Genomic DNA, 14,207 nt, shown 5'->3' with positions numbered 1-14,207 from the left:
TGTGTGTGTGTGTGTGTGTGTGTGTGTGTGTGTGTGTGTGTGTGTGTGTGTGTGTGTGTGTGTGTGTGTGTGTGTGTGTGTGTGTGTGTGTGTGTGTGTGTGTGTGTGTGTGTGTGTGTGTGTGTGTGTGTGTGTGTGTGTGTGTGTGTGTGTGTGTGTGTGTGTGTGTGTGTGTGTGTGTAGACATCACCCGTGAAACTCATTGTATTATGCCATCATCAGCCTTCATTCGCACTTTCCTTTTCCTCTTCTTCCCTTTCCCCTGTGTGGAGTAGCAGGCCAGGGCCATGTTACCACCGGCCGACCTCTCCACCTTTCCCTCATTAAAATTCCTTTCTCTCTCTCTCAGTAGTAAAACCGTTCCCTGCAACATTTTTTTTTTTGCAGACCGCCTGATCTCTCCTAAGCTGTCATCCACTGACGGTGCGGCAACAAAAGTACTGAAACGCAGACACAGACAAAACTCAGATAACGCAAGGCAGGGAATAATACCTCTCTGCTCTGCCCACTCAACCCCGTGAAACAGACTTCGCGCTTCGTGCTAAATTTTTGCTCGAAATTTCATACGGAAGATGTAGAAACATTTAAATAGTTGTGCAAATTACCATTTGTTTGTAGCGAGTCTAAGCTGAGATATTCGCTAAAAACGGCAAAATCGTCTGTCCGGGTACCATGCCCCCTTAAGCGAAATACTTAAGCCGGCGCTGGGTGCAAGCAATGACCTGAAAACGCGGCGCGATATCGTTCATTTACAGCGCAACGCACACGAAAACAATAGGTACTGGGAGCGCAAGGACACTCGCCTCCTCGCTGTCTTCCACTTGTCCTCGCCTTGCGCTCCGACCTCTTGAGGTATACCGGAAGTTTACGCGAGCAAGACAAAGCGCGGAGCTGCCCCCGGTTACGCTGCAAAACCTGTTCCCGAAAGGCCGTGCCGCCCAAATATGCAACGCTGGCCCACCTCCTCACCTCGCAAGGTCGGCCGCCCCAGCGGATAAAGACCACGTGAGTGGACCGCTCCTCACCGCCTTTCCTACTTCGTCTCCTTCTTTCGCCACAGACTCTCCTTACGCTCTGTTTTTCCGCCGGCCGGTTCCGAGAAGCAGCGATTCCCGCTGCGAAGGTGAAATGACGTTCTAACGAGAACACAAGGCGGGGACTGCGCCCGTTTCTTTCCCCGGAGACCGTGCGACACACCTGAAAGCGGCCCCGGCGACGACGGCCGGAACAGCGTCCAAATGCGTGCACTACGACGAAAGCAGGATACCGCGGCGGACACGAAACGAGACGAACAGAGCGTCAGCCGGCGCTTTCCTCCCATCAAAGGACAGGGGCACGCAGAGCCATATATACCCTCTTGGGGCATGGACTCTTACGAAGTTCCAAGAGTGCGCAGAGAGCGTGGTCAACATAAAGACTGCTTTTCTGCCTGTACTACAGGAGCCTGGAGTGTCTTGCCACGCCGCGTCAGTCAGTCGTCACAACTATGCACCGAACTGCGCCGACGGAACGCGGTACTCGCACGCAATGACGTCTCGGCACTTCCTCGCGAATTGCGCCGTTTCAGGGGCCAGATAAACACGAATGTCGTCGTACTGCGCACGAGCGTGCTCAGAGAGGGAAGTTCCTGACGCGTGGCCTCTTATTCCAGCGAACTCCTGCCGAAGAGGACGTCTGGACGATGCGCGCGTGTTCTTTCAGCTGAAACGGAGGAGGTAAAAAAAAAAGTGTTTTTTTTTTATTCGCTGGAAGAGAACGACGAAGACGGGCAGTAGTACATTATGGTTAGGTTAGGGTGGAGCCCCGAAAAGAGAAAAGAAGCATTAGCCATGCGGCGGACCGAAGGAAGAAGGAAGCCGGAATTTCCTGCAGGGCGTATCACTCAACTGACGCATGAGTCTTCTATAAAGGAAAATGCGAACAACAACTTGACGCTGCTCTTCTGGCTACATTATATCACTCCTCCCTTTCTCCAGAGCGCATGCATTCCCTCTGAAATTCCTCTGAGCCTACCAGTACGAATTCAATAGGCGTTAACTGGTCGCCACCGTATTCGACACTTGGCTGCTTCTCCACGGAAGCATTTCGCCGGGAACGCACGTGCTCCACAACCCGTCATTAAAGGACAATCCGCCAGAGACATGAACAGCTGCATGCGTCGGGCTGAATTTATCCCCACAGCAGCTGCACGCGATGTTCGAAAGAAGGACACAGCTGTGGAGCGAACTAGAAATATGGACGCAACTTTTGCCAGGTGCGCCAAATGACTAGTGAAATCCTAGAATCCGACATTGCTGTAGATAGACACCTTTAGCATACCGTCTACCGTGTTACCGTTACCGAAGTACCGGAAGCCCGCCCACCGCGGGTGAGCACGCGCTGATTGGTCCCGATGCTGCTGGCGCGCGCGCAGCTTACAAGGGTGCCTCGATGCCTCAGGCATCGAGGCACCCTACAGCTTACGGGTACCTGGCGCCATCTGGCGACGTCAAGACGATTCGCGCATGCGCATTGGCCCGCGCGCGGGCTTCCGGTACTCCGGTAACGGTAACACGGTACACGATATGCTAAAGGTGTCTAATGTCGCCACGCTGAATCCGCACCAGTAGACATAGGAGCGCGAATATTTTTCGAGAGAAAGGGCAAAACAGGCGGTTTATTTGCCTTCACGTCTCGCGCTCTGCTTCACTTACACTGGGCCCATGCACCCTTCGGTTCTGGCTGAACAAACAAAGCGGTCTCAGTGCTTTTGTTAGCGAGTTCAATATGCGAGTATTTTGATTCCTTGCTCAATCATCCTGTTTGGACTGGCTTAACCTTCGGAAACAAAAGAAAAGTGATGCTTCGAAGCGTCACACCATCTCCTTGCATCGAATCTATCTCTGTACGCTCTATATCTGCATCGAGCTCTTCTTTGAAAATCACGATTCGTAATTTCGCACATCGGAAAATGAAATCCGTAATTCAGTTCTCGGTTATGAATTAGGAAGACGACTTCTATTATACTTTTAGCTTTCTGAACACAGCCACGACAACTGTTAAATGCAAATAACTTCAATAATATCCATGAAGGGTAAGCCAGTACGATTGCAGCACGGAAAAAAGGCAACCTAATGTTGCTACGGTACACACTCCGTCACGGTGAGTTAGCTATAGGCGCCGAAAATCACGCAACTATGAACACAGTGAGAATATATGCTCGCGATGCGTGTAATTCAACAGCTGCTAGCAGTGGCGCCTGGAATGCTAGTGACGCATAAGGCTGAACATGCGTCACAACAACGTTTTGTTTTTTTGGGACTGGTTGGCATGTTAAAGCAGCAGAGAGTTCAGCGCTCACATGGCCAGTGTGTAAGCCCTGAAATCTTGCCACATTAACAGCGCACGGGACTTGAGAAAGAAAAGTTAAAAAGAACAAAACTCACTTAAGGGTTGTTCCACGCTTCTGTAATGGAAACTCTGACTCTGTCGGGGTTTCTGGCTTGACTGCAACCTTTCGAGGCGACATATTTGCCGCGTTACTTCCGAGCAAGCTAGCGACGAACAGCGCGTTCACCGTAACGCAGCGGTAGAGACAAAAGCAACAGCAACTACCCGTCAAGAACGAAAGCCCGGGGAGCCCGTCTCTCAGTTCACTTCTCCTAATCAACGAATACGACCACGTCCCGGGGGATGAGGCCGCATACCAGGCGGCGTTAACGGCGGCGCACGCGCTTGTGCCCCCCTCCCCTCCCTAGGGTCGAGCTCTCCGGGCGCACAGCCACTTCCAAAGTACCTTTGCCCATGACCGTGGTGTGCGCAACAACGTCCTGCAGTCTGTTGCAAAGTTACGGCCCCGAGCTGTCTCAGCGCGACACTACGCAGTAAGCGGCTCATGATACCTCCACTAACACGCGGCAAGCAATATATACACACGCATAGCGTACCCACACTGCACACTATCGAAGATACAGCGGCGCACGAACACGCCAATGACTCTTCGTTTCTGTTAGAGTAGACTACAACATCGGGAAGTAAATAAACAGAACACTGCTTCTGCCCCGGAGTGATCGTAGATTGAGAGACGAGTAGAAAGTTCTGCGAAAAAAGTAAAGGCTGAGGTAAAAATAACGTGCTGACTCACTAATAAGGCATCCACTAGTTTACTTCCATTTCAAGCCGACCGGTTTACTGAGTGTCCGTACTGTGTACACTGCACACTGCAAACAACCATTCACACATGCAGTCGAGAGTAACGTGCTTTATCTCTTCCTTTCTTTTATTCATTTCTTTTTCCGTAACGTACAGTCAGGGTCAAAAGTCTCTGGAGCACGTGCTCCGCTAAGCCAATAACTTTACCAGAGACTATTAGCGTACGCAGACATATGCAAAGGGACAGCGAACGCTATCAAATAGCGTCCTTCGTACTGCGCATGCGCCAAACGCTATTTCAAACCGAGGTTTTACGTACGTTCGCGTTACGTGCGCTGTTTTTCGAATTTAGCATGCATGCCCTTGCTTACGCTAGGAAAAATAGCGTTGTCAACATGGCGGCGCCCACGTCACCCGCTTCGGAGAGAATTCGTCAATGTTATTGGGTTTTTAAGCACATTCGTTGCCTTTAAATGGCGCATGGGATATTCCCTTTGCCTCCTCTCGCCGACAGCAGAAGGAATGAGAGGTAAACTTGATCTATTTTCGATTATGTGTCCGCTCTCAACCCTAACAAGACACCGCCGACTGTGGATTGCCTTGATTTGGATTCTTACGCCAAGGTACTCATAGCCTCGCCAAAAGTAGTCGTTTCGGTGGTAGGCAGAAGGGTCCGAAAGAACTCAGCATGATGTTATTAAAAACCCCGCTCGGTTCAGTTACCTAAAAAAATTAGGCCCTGGCTCGACTTAACTGGCCCTGGAGCTGGCTATCTACGCGATACGACTTGGATAGCCTCGGCTAAGTGCGAAAAATATGTCGCAAAAAAAATTTCACATTTCAAAACCAGATGGCGCCACTACGGCCTGCGCTATCATTGCTTTCGGCTTGGCTAAACTAAATGTGCTCATGCGATTTTCACTGTATCATATCTCCCACTAAAAGCTTGCGTATAACGTACTACATAAGCGCTCATACGCTATACTAGAAGTCTCTTATTAGCCGCCGGCTGGAGACACCACTTGTGGAAGTGAAAGAACGGGATTTTGACTTTCACCTCCACAGGTGTGGCCTCCAGCCGCCGGCTAATAATAGAGCTATGGGCTTAGTTAGCGGAGCACGTGGTCCAGAGACTTCTGACCCTAACTGCACAGGAACACCGCTAAACATTTTTCCGTTCTTACACAAACAAATACTATCGAAGGCCTGCCACTGATACTTCAAAACGTATGGCGCGTCCATTACTACCAATCGACGGAAAATCGTATCTTAGCTACGCTTTTCCGTCGATTCGTAGCAGCCACAGCTCTGCAAAGCCCGGCAAGAGTTGCCAATGCCTGTGCGCATGCGTGGAGTAGACGCGCACAGCGCGGCACTTACCTCGGTTGGCCCGTCAGTTGCAGGCCCCCTCACTCGCGCGCGCTGTTGCTGCTGCCTGGCTTGCCCTTGTCCCGCGAGCACAACGCAGAGAACCCCACCGGGCTGACGCTCAGCGCTGCGAGAGAAAGAGAGAGAGACAGAATGAATAACCGCTGTCCACATGTCAGAACATTGTTACCTATTCTAGGTGCAGGAAGGAGTCGCTACCGCCGTTTCCGCGGTAGAAGCAATGCGCGCAGACAGTTCATTCCAACTTCGCAATGCTGCAACGTGTGCCACCTTCAACAATCACGATTTTCGTCAAAGATAACGAACGCCGCAGCGCCCAGTAGCAGCACTGTGAAGTCACGATAAAGGCTCCCCACCCAGTGTGAGCGCCTCCTCCGGTGGTTGTAGGCGGTAGCTACTGCTACAGATCGATCGCCGACGCACCACTGAGCTCTGGCGGAGCTCGCAGCCGGCCCCAACAGCAGCCACGTCGGAGCGGCCTGATAAGCGAGATGCGTGCGGGGAGTAGCAGGCTGCACCTTCGACAATGGTGCGTTGCGGCGATTCGAGCGTTGTTCTTCTTAGACTGGTGCAGCGACGAGAACGGAAGGAAGCGTTCTGCACCGGGCTTTGTAGCAGGCGAAAATGCAATTCGTGTTCAGCAGCAGGAGTTTGATGCGAATATTAAAGGGTGTGTGAGGACATCAGAAAATGACGGACTGCAAAAGCGGCCCTCAAGGCGATCGCACAGTTGAAACAGGAAGCTGCAGGAGGAACACGAACAAAGAAACAACGACGGCGATCGCTTGCAGCAATTATAGGAATGAAATTCAGTCGGAAACGTAACTTTGCTTCAACCCCCCATTGCATAGCGCTGGAAGATGTGGTCGACATATGGGTCCACCGCATATTGCTTTTCGAAACTCCACTACGGGACCCCAGAAATTCAGGGGGCACTTTGGCTCTCTAAAGTGCTGCAAGGCGAAAGTCTTTCCTGGCGCACTGTTTGGCGGACGCCTTACGCCCCCTGTCCTGTCGGAGCGGACGACATTAGTTGTTTGCTCCAAAAGGGGGCGAAAGGCATCCGTGGGTGACCTCATTACTTCGAATCCGCGCACTCTGACGTCATTACCATTTCTCCCAATCGAAAGCGTGACACCTCTGCTGACAACATGACTCTGGAGCCGTGTTTTGCAACGATTCCTTTGCCCATTTATTCTTGTGCCCTTCTAGTTTCAGCCTGTGACGTCACGAGTGACAGGAAAACAAAGCCATTTGCCCGCTCAGGTATCCACAGTGCAGAGAGACGGAAGAAACGAAAGACAGGAGAGGTTAACACAAATCAATCCATAGAACGAACCGGGAAATGAATCGTTACGAGACACGGCCCCTGGATTATACATATGTGTCAGTCTTTTCGGTTTAAACCGAAAAAAAAAAAACGAAAAAGAAACGACGAACTCAATTTTTCAAAATTCGGTTTCAACCGAAAAAGGTCAGCATCCGTGGCATGGACATCACAGCTAGCTTGCTATTAAGCAGGAATTAACCAGTCAAAGGAAATTAATCGTGTATGCCAGCCAGGGGCGTTGCGACATGGTGGTATATCACCGAAAAAAGTCAGCGATTCATCAGCAGCAAAAAATACTCGCCGGAAAAAAAAATCGAAAACTGGGTTTTGAGCTGGAAACCGAAAAAAGTGTGCCGAATTTTCGGAAAATACAAACCGAAAAGGTCCGACCCCAAATTATACCGAAGGTTTTTACGCCGACTGCCGCGCTGTGTGCCAATGAAAACAGAGAAATGAGAAGCGCCTTTGCTCAGTGAGCAAGATGCATTTTATTACGCTTTTCCTTCGGACATGTGTTGCAAGGGTGTGTTTTTTCTCTCCGAGTCGAAACAGCAGGACGTTGTGCTAGTCCTGAAAACCACTCCCGTATGTAATGACACCTTGTCACGCAGAACGATGCACGCACCAAACGTGAGAAAGCGAGGAAATCGCGCACCACATTTTAGTGCAAAACGTCTGCAGAAAGACTGCAGTGGCATGGGTAGAGAAAACAACGGAAGAAGGATATCGGAAAAATAAAACCGACAATAAGTGCGCAAACGCAGAGTGGAATACCCGTAGACCAGCGGGCGAGTTGAGCACAACCTAATCGCCTCCTCAGTGCGCAAGTCGCTGTAAGCGGCTGCGCCAACGAATCCACGAACGAGGCTCTCGCGACGGGAGCAAATGCGACAGCGCGCTCCGGCGAATTAGTTGGAGTAAAGCGGGAAATGATGTAACAATCATCGAGCTAGGTCACAGCTGCAGAATCCCCAGGGAGGCCAGAACAAGGCTGCAAAACAGACATCTGCGACACGGGCGCCGTGCTGTCTAGCGAACGCTCTTCACGTCGAATACATTTCCTCTCATTCGAGCCGACAGCACGTACTATAGTATAGACAACGGCCGCACTGAAGTGAATGCCGACATTTTTTTTTTTATATGATACCGAGCCTAAAAAATCCCTACCTGTCACCCATTATGCCTCGACGCCCCTACATTTGTCCCCACGATGTGAATTTGCAAACTAAATTTTTTGTTTTCGAAGTTGAATAGGCGGTTCATGCATACTGGCGCCGTAGAGGGGCTATAAAAATAAACTACTGAATCACGAGTGGAATTACAGGAGCTGCTAAACAGTGAATGCCGGCGCGAGAACATGTGAAATCGCGAAATGTGCGCAACCACGCCCTTTAGAGAACTTTGCCCTCTCGCGATGTGCTTTGGAGAGGACTCGCGAAGAACGTCGCAGCCGGGATCGAGAATTGCAACGCGCTCGCGGTCGCATACGTTCATGGCTGCCGGCAAGCCACGCTCACTGGGTTACTCGGGTGCGGTTCAAGTCTTGCCTCCCTGATGCGCCATATCACCTTTCAAGACCACAAAGCCGCCAACCTGCGCTGTTTTTTTTTTTCATGGTAGCGTGCGCTTCGCACATGACCGCAACAGTAAACATGTGTAAGAGCGCATAGTACAACTAAGAATCAGAATCATGTTTATTTAACACATTGACGATGTTGGGTGCGCGGACAGAAAGCCAATGAGAAGGCTTGACGAGGCCAGCGCACCCCACAGAGGCATTGCAATGTTACACAATGATAAGACTTTCAGAGAAAAACAACAAAACATAGCAGAAGTGAAACAACCTACAGGTCAGCGCAAACAACAAAACGACAAAACAAATGCAGCAACGGGTGGATCGCACTGGTTCCTGATTTGGTATCCGACATAGAGCCTCACAATGCTGTGATAGCTGCAAATATCGCAAACCATTTTTTTTTCTATACGCCGCCGTCAGAACACGAAACCATCAAAAACAAACATTTCATCGCGGAACGACCCAGCGTCCCTGTAGGCGACGAAGTGGTTAGAGTTCCCTGAATGTAGGGACAAATCCCTGTGGTCGGAAATACTGATATAAAATACACAGGGCGTTTCGAATTAGTGTAGAAGGAACGGCCACGTACATGAACGTATTTAAACCTGCGTGCCCCAGCACGTTCAGTACAAAATGCATGCGCTCGAAAGTGAATTCTAAAATTTACGCATTCCCTTAAACACGCAGAAAAACGCCGGTCTGCGGCAAACAAACGCATTCTTAACATGAGCGCTCATCCCATTATTGCCAGCATGTGGCGACACTACTAGCTTCAAGTCTGGGCGGGCACACCGCACAGCCCGCACGCTAAAGCTCTGCAACGAAATGAGAAACTACTTCGCAAGCATGGAAGTATAAAATATGACACGGTACGCGGCAATATTTACAGATCAGCAACGGGAAACTATTATTCATTTCTGCAGAGTACCGACGCAACAGTGCTCCCTCATCTGTAGAACTAAACCATGTGGAGTTGGAACGCGTATATTCTGATTACAAAATGAACTACCCGCTCTTTCTGTTCAACCCACAAATCCCGACATCGTTAAATGCGCCTCAAGTTGCCGTCGTTAGCGCCCGCAGCTACAGTACGCTTTCGCTGAAGCGTTCAACGTATAAGCTCCTGGTGTACACTCAGCTCAGCGATGACTGAGGCACTCCTTTGATTCGCAGTCGAGCACAGGGCCGTCGTAACGGCCAGCGCCTCCTCTCTTTTAATAGAGGAGGCGCTGTAACGGCTGCAAAGGAGCCGCAATCAGCGCTCGCCTGAACGGGGCTCACGCCACACAAGTGCAACTAGAAACTCCGGCAGGACATGACAGGTGCTCCACAGTTACGCACAGAAGCATGTCCCGGCGCATTCGTTTCGGCGGACCCATTAGAGAGCTACAGCATACGGCTATCCGTTTCTGCGGGGCACCACTGCTCACACGCTGATTGGCCCCAATGCGGCAGGCGCGTATGGCACGTCAGGGCATTCTGCGCATTGGCACCTCGCAGAAGCGGACGGCGCTATGCTATAACCCTCTATTTCCGAAACCGCTCGCATCGCTTTCCCGGAAGCATATAAGACGACCGCCATTAAAATGGTGTTCCTCGCCGGTGATGTTTATACGAACACAGCTCCGGTGGCACATCGACAATGAATAATTAATCGGCGCCGTTTGCCGCTGCAATTAGTTCTCCGCCGCCAGGTCAGCCTCGGGTAAATCGGACTGCCGCTCGGACGTCGTTTCCTTACTGGCGATCGCGCCCGGCGAAGATTACCGGAGCCGCGCCGCACCCGAGCAGTTTGCGGCCGCCGAGCCTAATGGATGTCGCCGCTTGACCGCCTCTCGCACCAGCGCTGCGGTTATTAGCGATAGACACTGCAGTGGGCTCTTAGCACAGTAAGTCATACCGCTGCACTGATCGCATGCGTGCTGCGCCTAACTGTCCTCCTCCCAAAGATCGTAGCACCGAAGCCAAGCCCTTGATCCGACGGGGTTTTATAACCCGTAAAGACTAGTGCATGCCGCGTTTCTTGGGCATACATGGAAATGCACGCAGACAAAACGGGAAACACGCGGGGCACGTACAAACCGGGACGCATGGAAAAAAAAAAAAACAGATTTCATCTATGCTACGATAGATAAAGCAGCACGCCTACCTTGACCGCACGACGCTGCCGAGATTGAGCTCTGAATGGATCCGCCTCCAAAGAGCTGTCTATACCGTTTCGTACGCGGAGATTGTGCGGCTGCCTGGCGCACGATATTTTTCTGCTGTCCGCCGCGTAAAGGGCAAAAGTGTAGTTCTGTAACAGCTACAAGCGAATAGCGGTAATCACAACAACAAACAGAGACAGACAGCAAGCGTTACTGCGAGAAAAAAATGAAGATTTACAGAGGAGCGGACATGGCAGTTCGGACGTATACATACAGCAGCTATGCGTACAGCGCGGTCCTTTACTTGAATTGAACACCTATAATTAGTACCCTTCGAGCAAGTATACTACTCATATTTTTTTTAACGGGTTATACGAAGCAATAAGCTTAAATTTATGCACAGATTGCACTGCGGGGTTTTAGTCTGTACAACCAAGGCAGCAGCGTGCGCCTGACTTGGATGCAATTAATTAGGTGTTCTTTTCAAGCAAGGCCACCGATGCAACAGACTCCGCGACCTAACACAGTCTTCAGCAGTATATATGCACCGGTGGGGGAGCTATAGGGGAGGGGGGCACATCTGCCGCACTGGCTCAGTGCCTGTGGGCATTCGACTGCTGAACCCGACACTGCGGTTTCGATCGGGAATGCGGCGGCGGTATTTGGATGGAAGCCAAATGCACAAACACGCCTGCGGTGAAGTTTCGGCGCTAGTTAAAGGGCTGCGAACACCAAGTTTTCGCGGTGTGTTTGTGCTTAGCTTTGGAATAATACGCCCGACATCAGCAAACACGAGTCACCACGCGGAATTCTGAAGCGCTCAATGAATAATTTGCAATTGAATTTATTTTCCCCTGCAGCTACGGTTTAGTTTGGTTTATTGGGGTTTAACGTCCCGAAGCGACTCGGGCTATGAGAGACGCCGTAGTGAAGGGCTCCGGAAATTTCGACCACCTGGGGATCTTTAACGTGCACTGACATCGCACAGTACACGGGCCTCTAGAATTTTGCCTTCATCGAAATTCAGCCGCCGCGACCGGGATCGAACCCGCGTCTTTTGGGTCAGCAGCCGAGCGCCTTAACCACTGAGCCACCACGGCGGGTCCCCTGCAGCTACAGTCTTGGTTTCAGTAGCCGAACGATGGTTATCACAGGTAGGTATGAGATCACGTGAGGCAGGCAAAAGCTGTAATATGATCGCCGCTTTGTCGTTTTAATTCACTCCAACTATTACGCCAGCTGCTTCTGAAGCCGGAATGACAATAAGTGAATAAAGAACTATTATACTGCAGTTTTTGTGTGCCGCACGCATTGCAATACTTACTTGCGACGTCGCAATCATGCGGTGCTACTGGAACCGAAACTGTATGAACGAAGAAATTCAATCACACTTACTGAGCGTAGGCGAATTGCATGCGGTGATACATGTTTATAAAGTCTTATGCATAATCCTAAAGCAAAGATACACAAAAAACTGTCTTTCTATCTATTTAAAGAAGAAATTTATTCGTGGCCCTTCTATACGGCCTTCCCCATATGACCGCCAGTGTTGCACGTAAAAATCTATCAATAAACCTTGAGCTCCTGCCGCTCATGACGTCATAACGTTATAGACACATTGTAAAACCAGAACGTGAAAAAAAAAAAAAAAATGGAAACCTCGGAACCTACGAGACTAACAAGGTGGGCGGATACACCAGTCGTGCACAGTGGATTCGGACGAGTCCGTGGGAGTTTATCGGACGATGAGTATATACAAACGTACAGAGGTTCAACGCTGATAACGCATGAATCACAGCATTGCGAGCGTGACCTCGGAAGAGCAGCGAAGGAATTCCTCGAGATCATAATACAATGACGTACGTGTTGCACAAGCGGTGGAATGTAGAGCGCCCGCTATCAGCGCTAGGCGGCGTCATTCCGCTTACTATTCCGAGCGTGACTTCGGTCAAGCACACAAGTTCTGACCTTATCATTTTTTTCCTCTTGGTTCAGGTAAGTTGCTGACAAACTGCATCTAAGGGAGAGAGAGAGAGAGAGAGAGAAACAAAAGCTGTAGCTGAGCATAAATCGATACCTTTCCGATGCACGAGGTAGGCGGCACGTGATGAACGTGCAAATATCTTAATCGCCAACTTAAAAGAATACCAGGCTGAAGAAAAAAAAAAAGAAATCCCGCAATTACCTTAAGGGTCAAGCTCTATACCGCAGTCAGCGCAGAAATGCCAGTGCCGCACGCAGGCAGGCCACGAGAATAACTGGACTGCGTGGCCCATACGACGAGGAGTTACAAAAAAAAAAAGGGGGGGGGGGGGGGGGGGGGATTTATACAAAAAAGAATGAACTATACCAGGAGCCACCCTGTGTCGAAATAAGGTCTTCGTTGCAACGAACGTCACTTATTCACAACACGCCGCTTTATTATTATTGTTATTTGAAGGCCGGCTCGATCGCCTTCACGTTTAATTTCTGCATACACCGGGCGCTGCAGCTTGGCCTAGCGACGCCGGAACGACCTCCGGCGGCCGCTCCCCAGCCGGGCGACCTTGGCGGTGAGCCGACTGGGCTACGCCACCTTCGCAGTGCACTAGAATGAATTTCTTTTTTTTTTATGCATGTAACGCTATGTCAGTGTTAATGGGTAGGAATCCTTCAGCACCCAGTGACGTGCCCCAAGGCTGTGTGTTGGGTTCCCCTTCTATTTCCTTTTTATAAATTACATTGCTACCGTCCCGCAGAACTCTTCGCTGCTGCTACATGCCTATCAGTTTTTCAGGCAGTACGCAATGTTCAGAACTCCAATTTTCGCAACTTTTTCGAGCGCGGCCGAAACACCCGATTTGTGAGTTCTTTTCCATTCCTTTATGATGTTTTCAACCCACGTCACCCAGACTTATTCGCAAATTCTCAAGAGAGTGTCGAGGTTCCTCTGCCTGGCTCTTTTCAAATACGGATCAACTGGTTGTGATGGAACCTGCAATTCCAACAGTGGCCGTATCGAAAGGGTCCAGAACAAGTTCTCGTCCTTTTGCAAGCACCGTTCCGGTCACCTGAAGCCAAATACAAACAGTGACATGTCTTTCGTGACAATTTCCACACTCTGCGGAGTCTATGACTGCGAGATGATGCAACCTGCCTCTATAACTCGTTCATGGCGGTATTTTGAGCGAATACTTGTTTAGGCTTGTTAACAATCTCGTGCCGAACAAAACTGCCCGGTAAAATCGCCTTTTCATAACGGATGCCTTGCACCTGAAATAACGACTGATTATTATTATTATTATTGTTACTATTATTATTATTTATTATTATTATTATTATTAGAATGCAAAACTTGCTGAACTCTCGTTGTCTTCATCTTGCACATTTTTTTCGTCAAAACTCGCCGTCTTCGCCTATATCCGGGGTTCACAGCGTTCCATTCTGGGCAGTCCTGTTTCATCACATCTGACTTCGCCTTGCTTGCATACCGCTTTTGATTCACTTGTGTTTCATTTCTTTTTCTTCTTTTTTTCAGTTTCTGATTTCCTTACTTCCTACCACTTCCGAGTGTTTGCATTAATCTTTTCATTTTAAAGCCGCGTTTTCGAGTCTGACTGCATTGCGTCTGTTGATTGTAGTTTTTGTATCTACG

At 49.9% G+C, this 14,207-nt stretch overlaps 1 protein-coding gene across 6 annotated transcripts in view; it reads right to left on the bottom strand.

The window, feature by feature from the left end:
- Positions 1-14,207, bottom strand: part of LOC149354857 (phosphatidylcholine:ceramide cholinephosphotransferase 2-like) — a 223,544-nt gene that overhangs the window by 63,656 nt on the left and 145,681 nt on the right. For all 6 annotated transcript variants that reach the window (XM_089583508.1, XM_089583509.1, XM_089583510.1 and 3 more), the window contains one exon: positions 5,512-5,626. The gene's annotated coding sequence lies outside the window, so the exon portion shown is untranslated. The remainder of the gene's footprint in view (positions 1-5,511; positions 5,627-14,207) is intronic.

This window comes from Amblyomma mixtum, chromosome 3 (genome assembly GCF_055824585.1).
Source record: "Amblyomma mixtum isolate Tamu chromosome 3, ASM5582458v1, whole genome shotgun sequence".
NCBI lineage: Eukaryota > Metazoa > Arthropoda > Arachnida > Ixodida > Ixodidae > Amblyomma > Amblyomma mixtum.
Note: the sequence above shows the minus strand (reverse complement) of the source record. Positions and strands in the feature narration are given on the sequence as shown.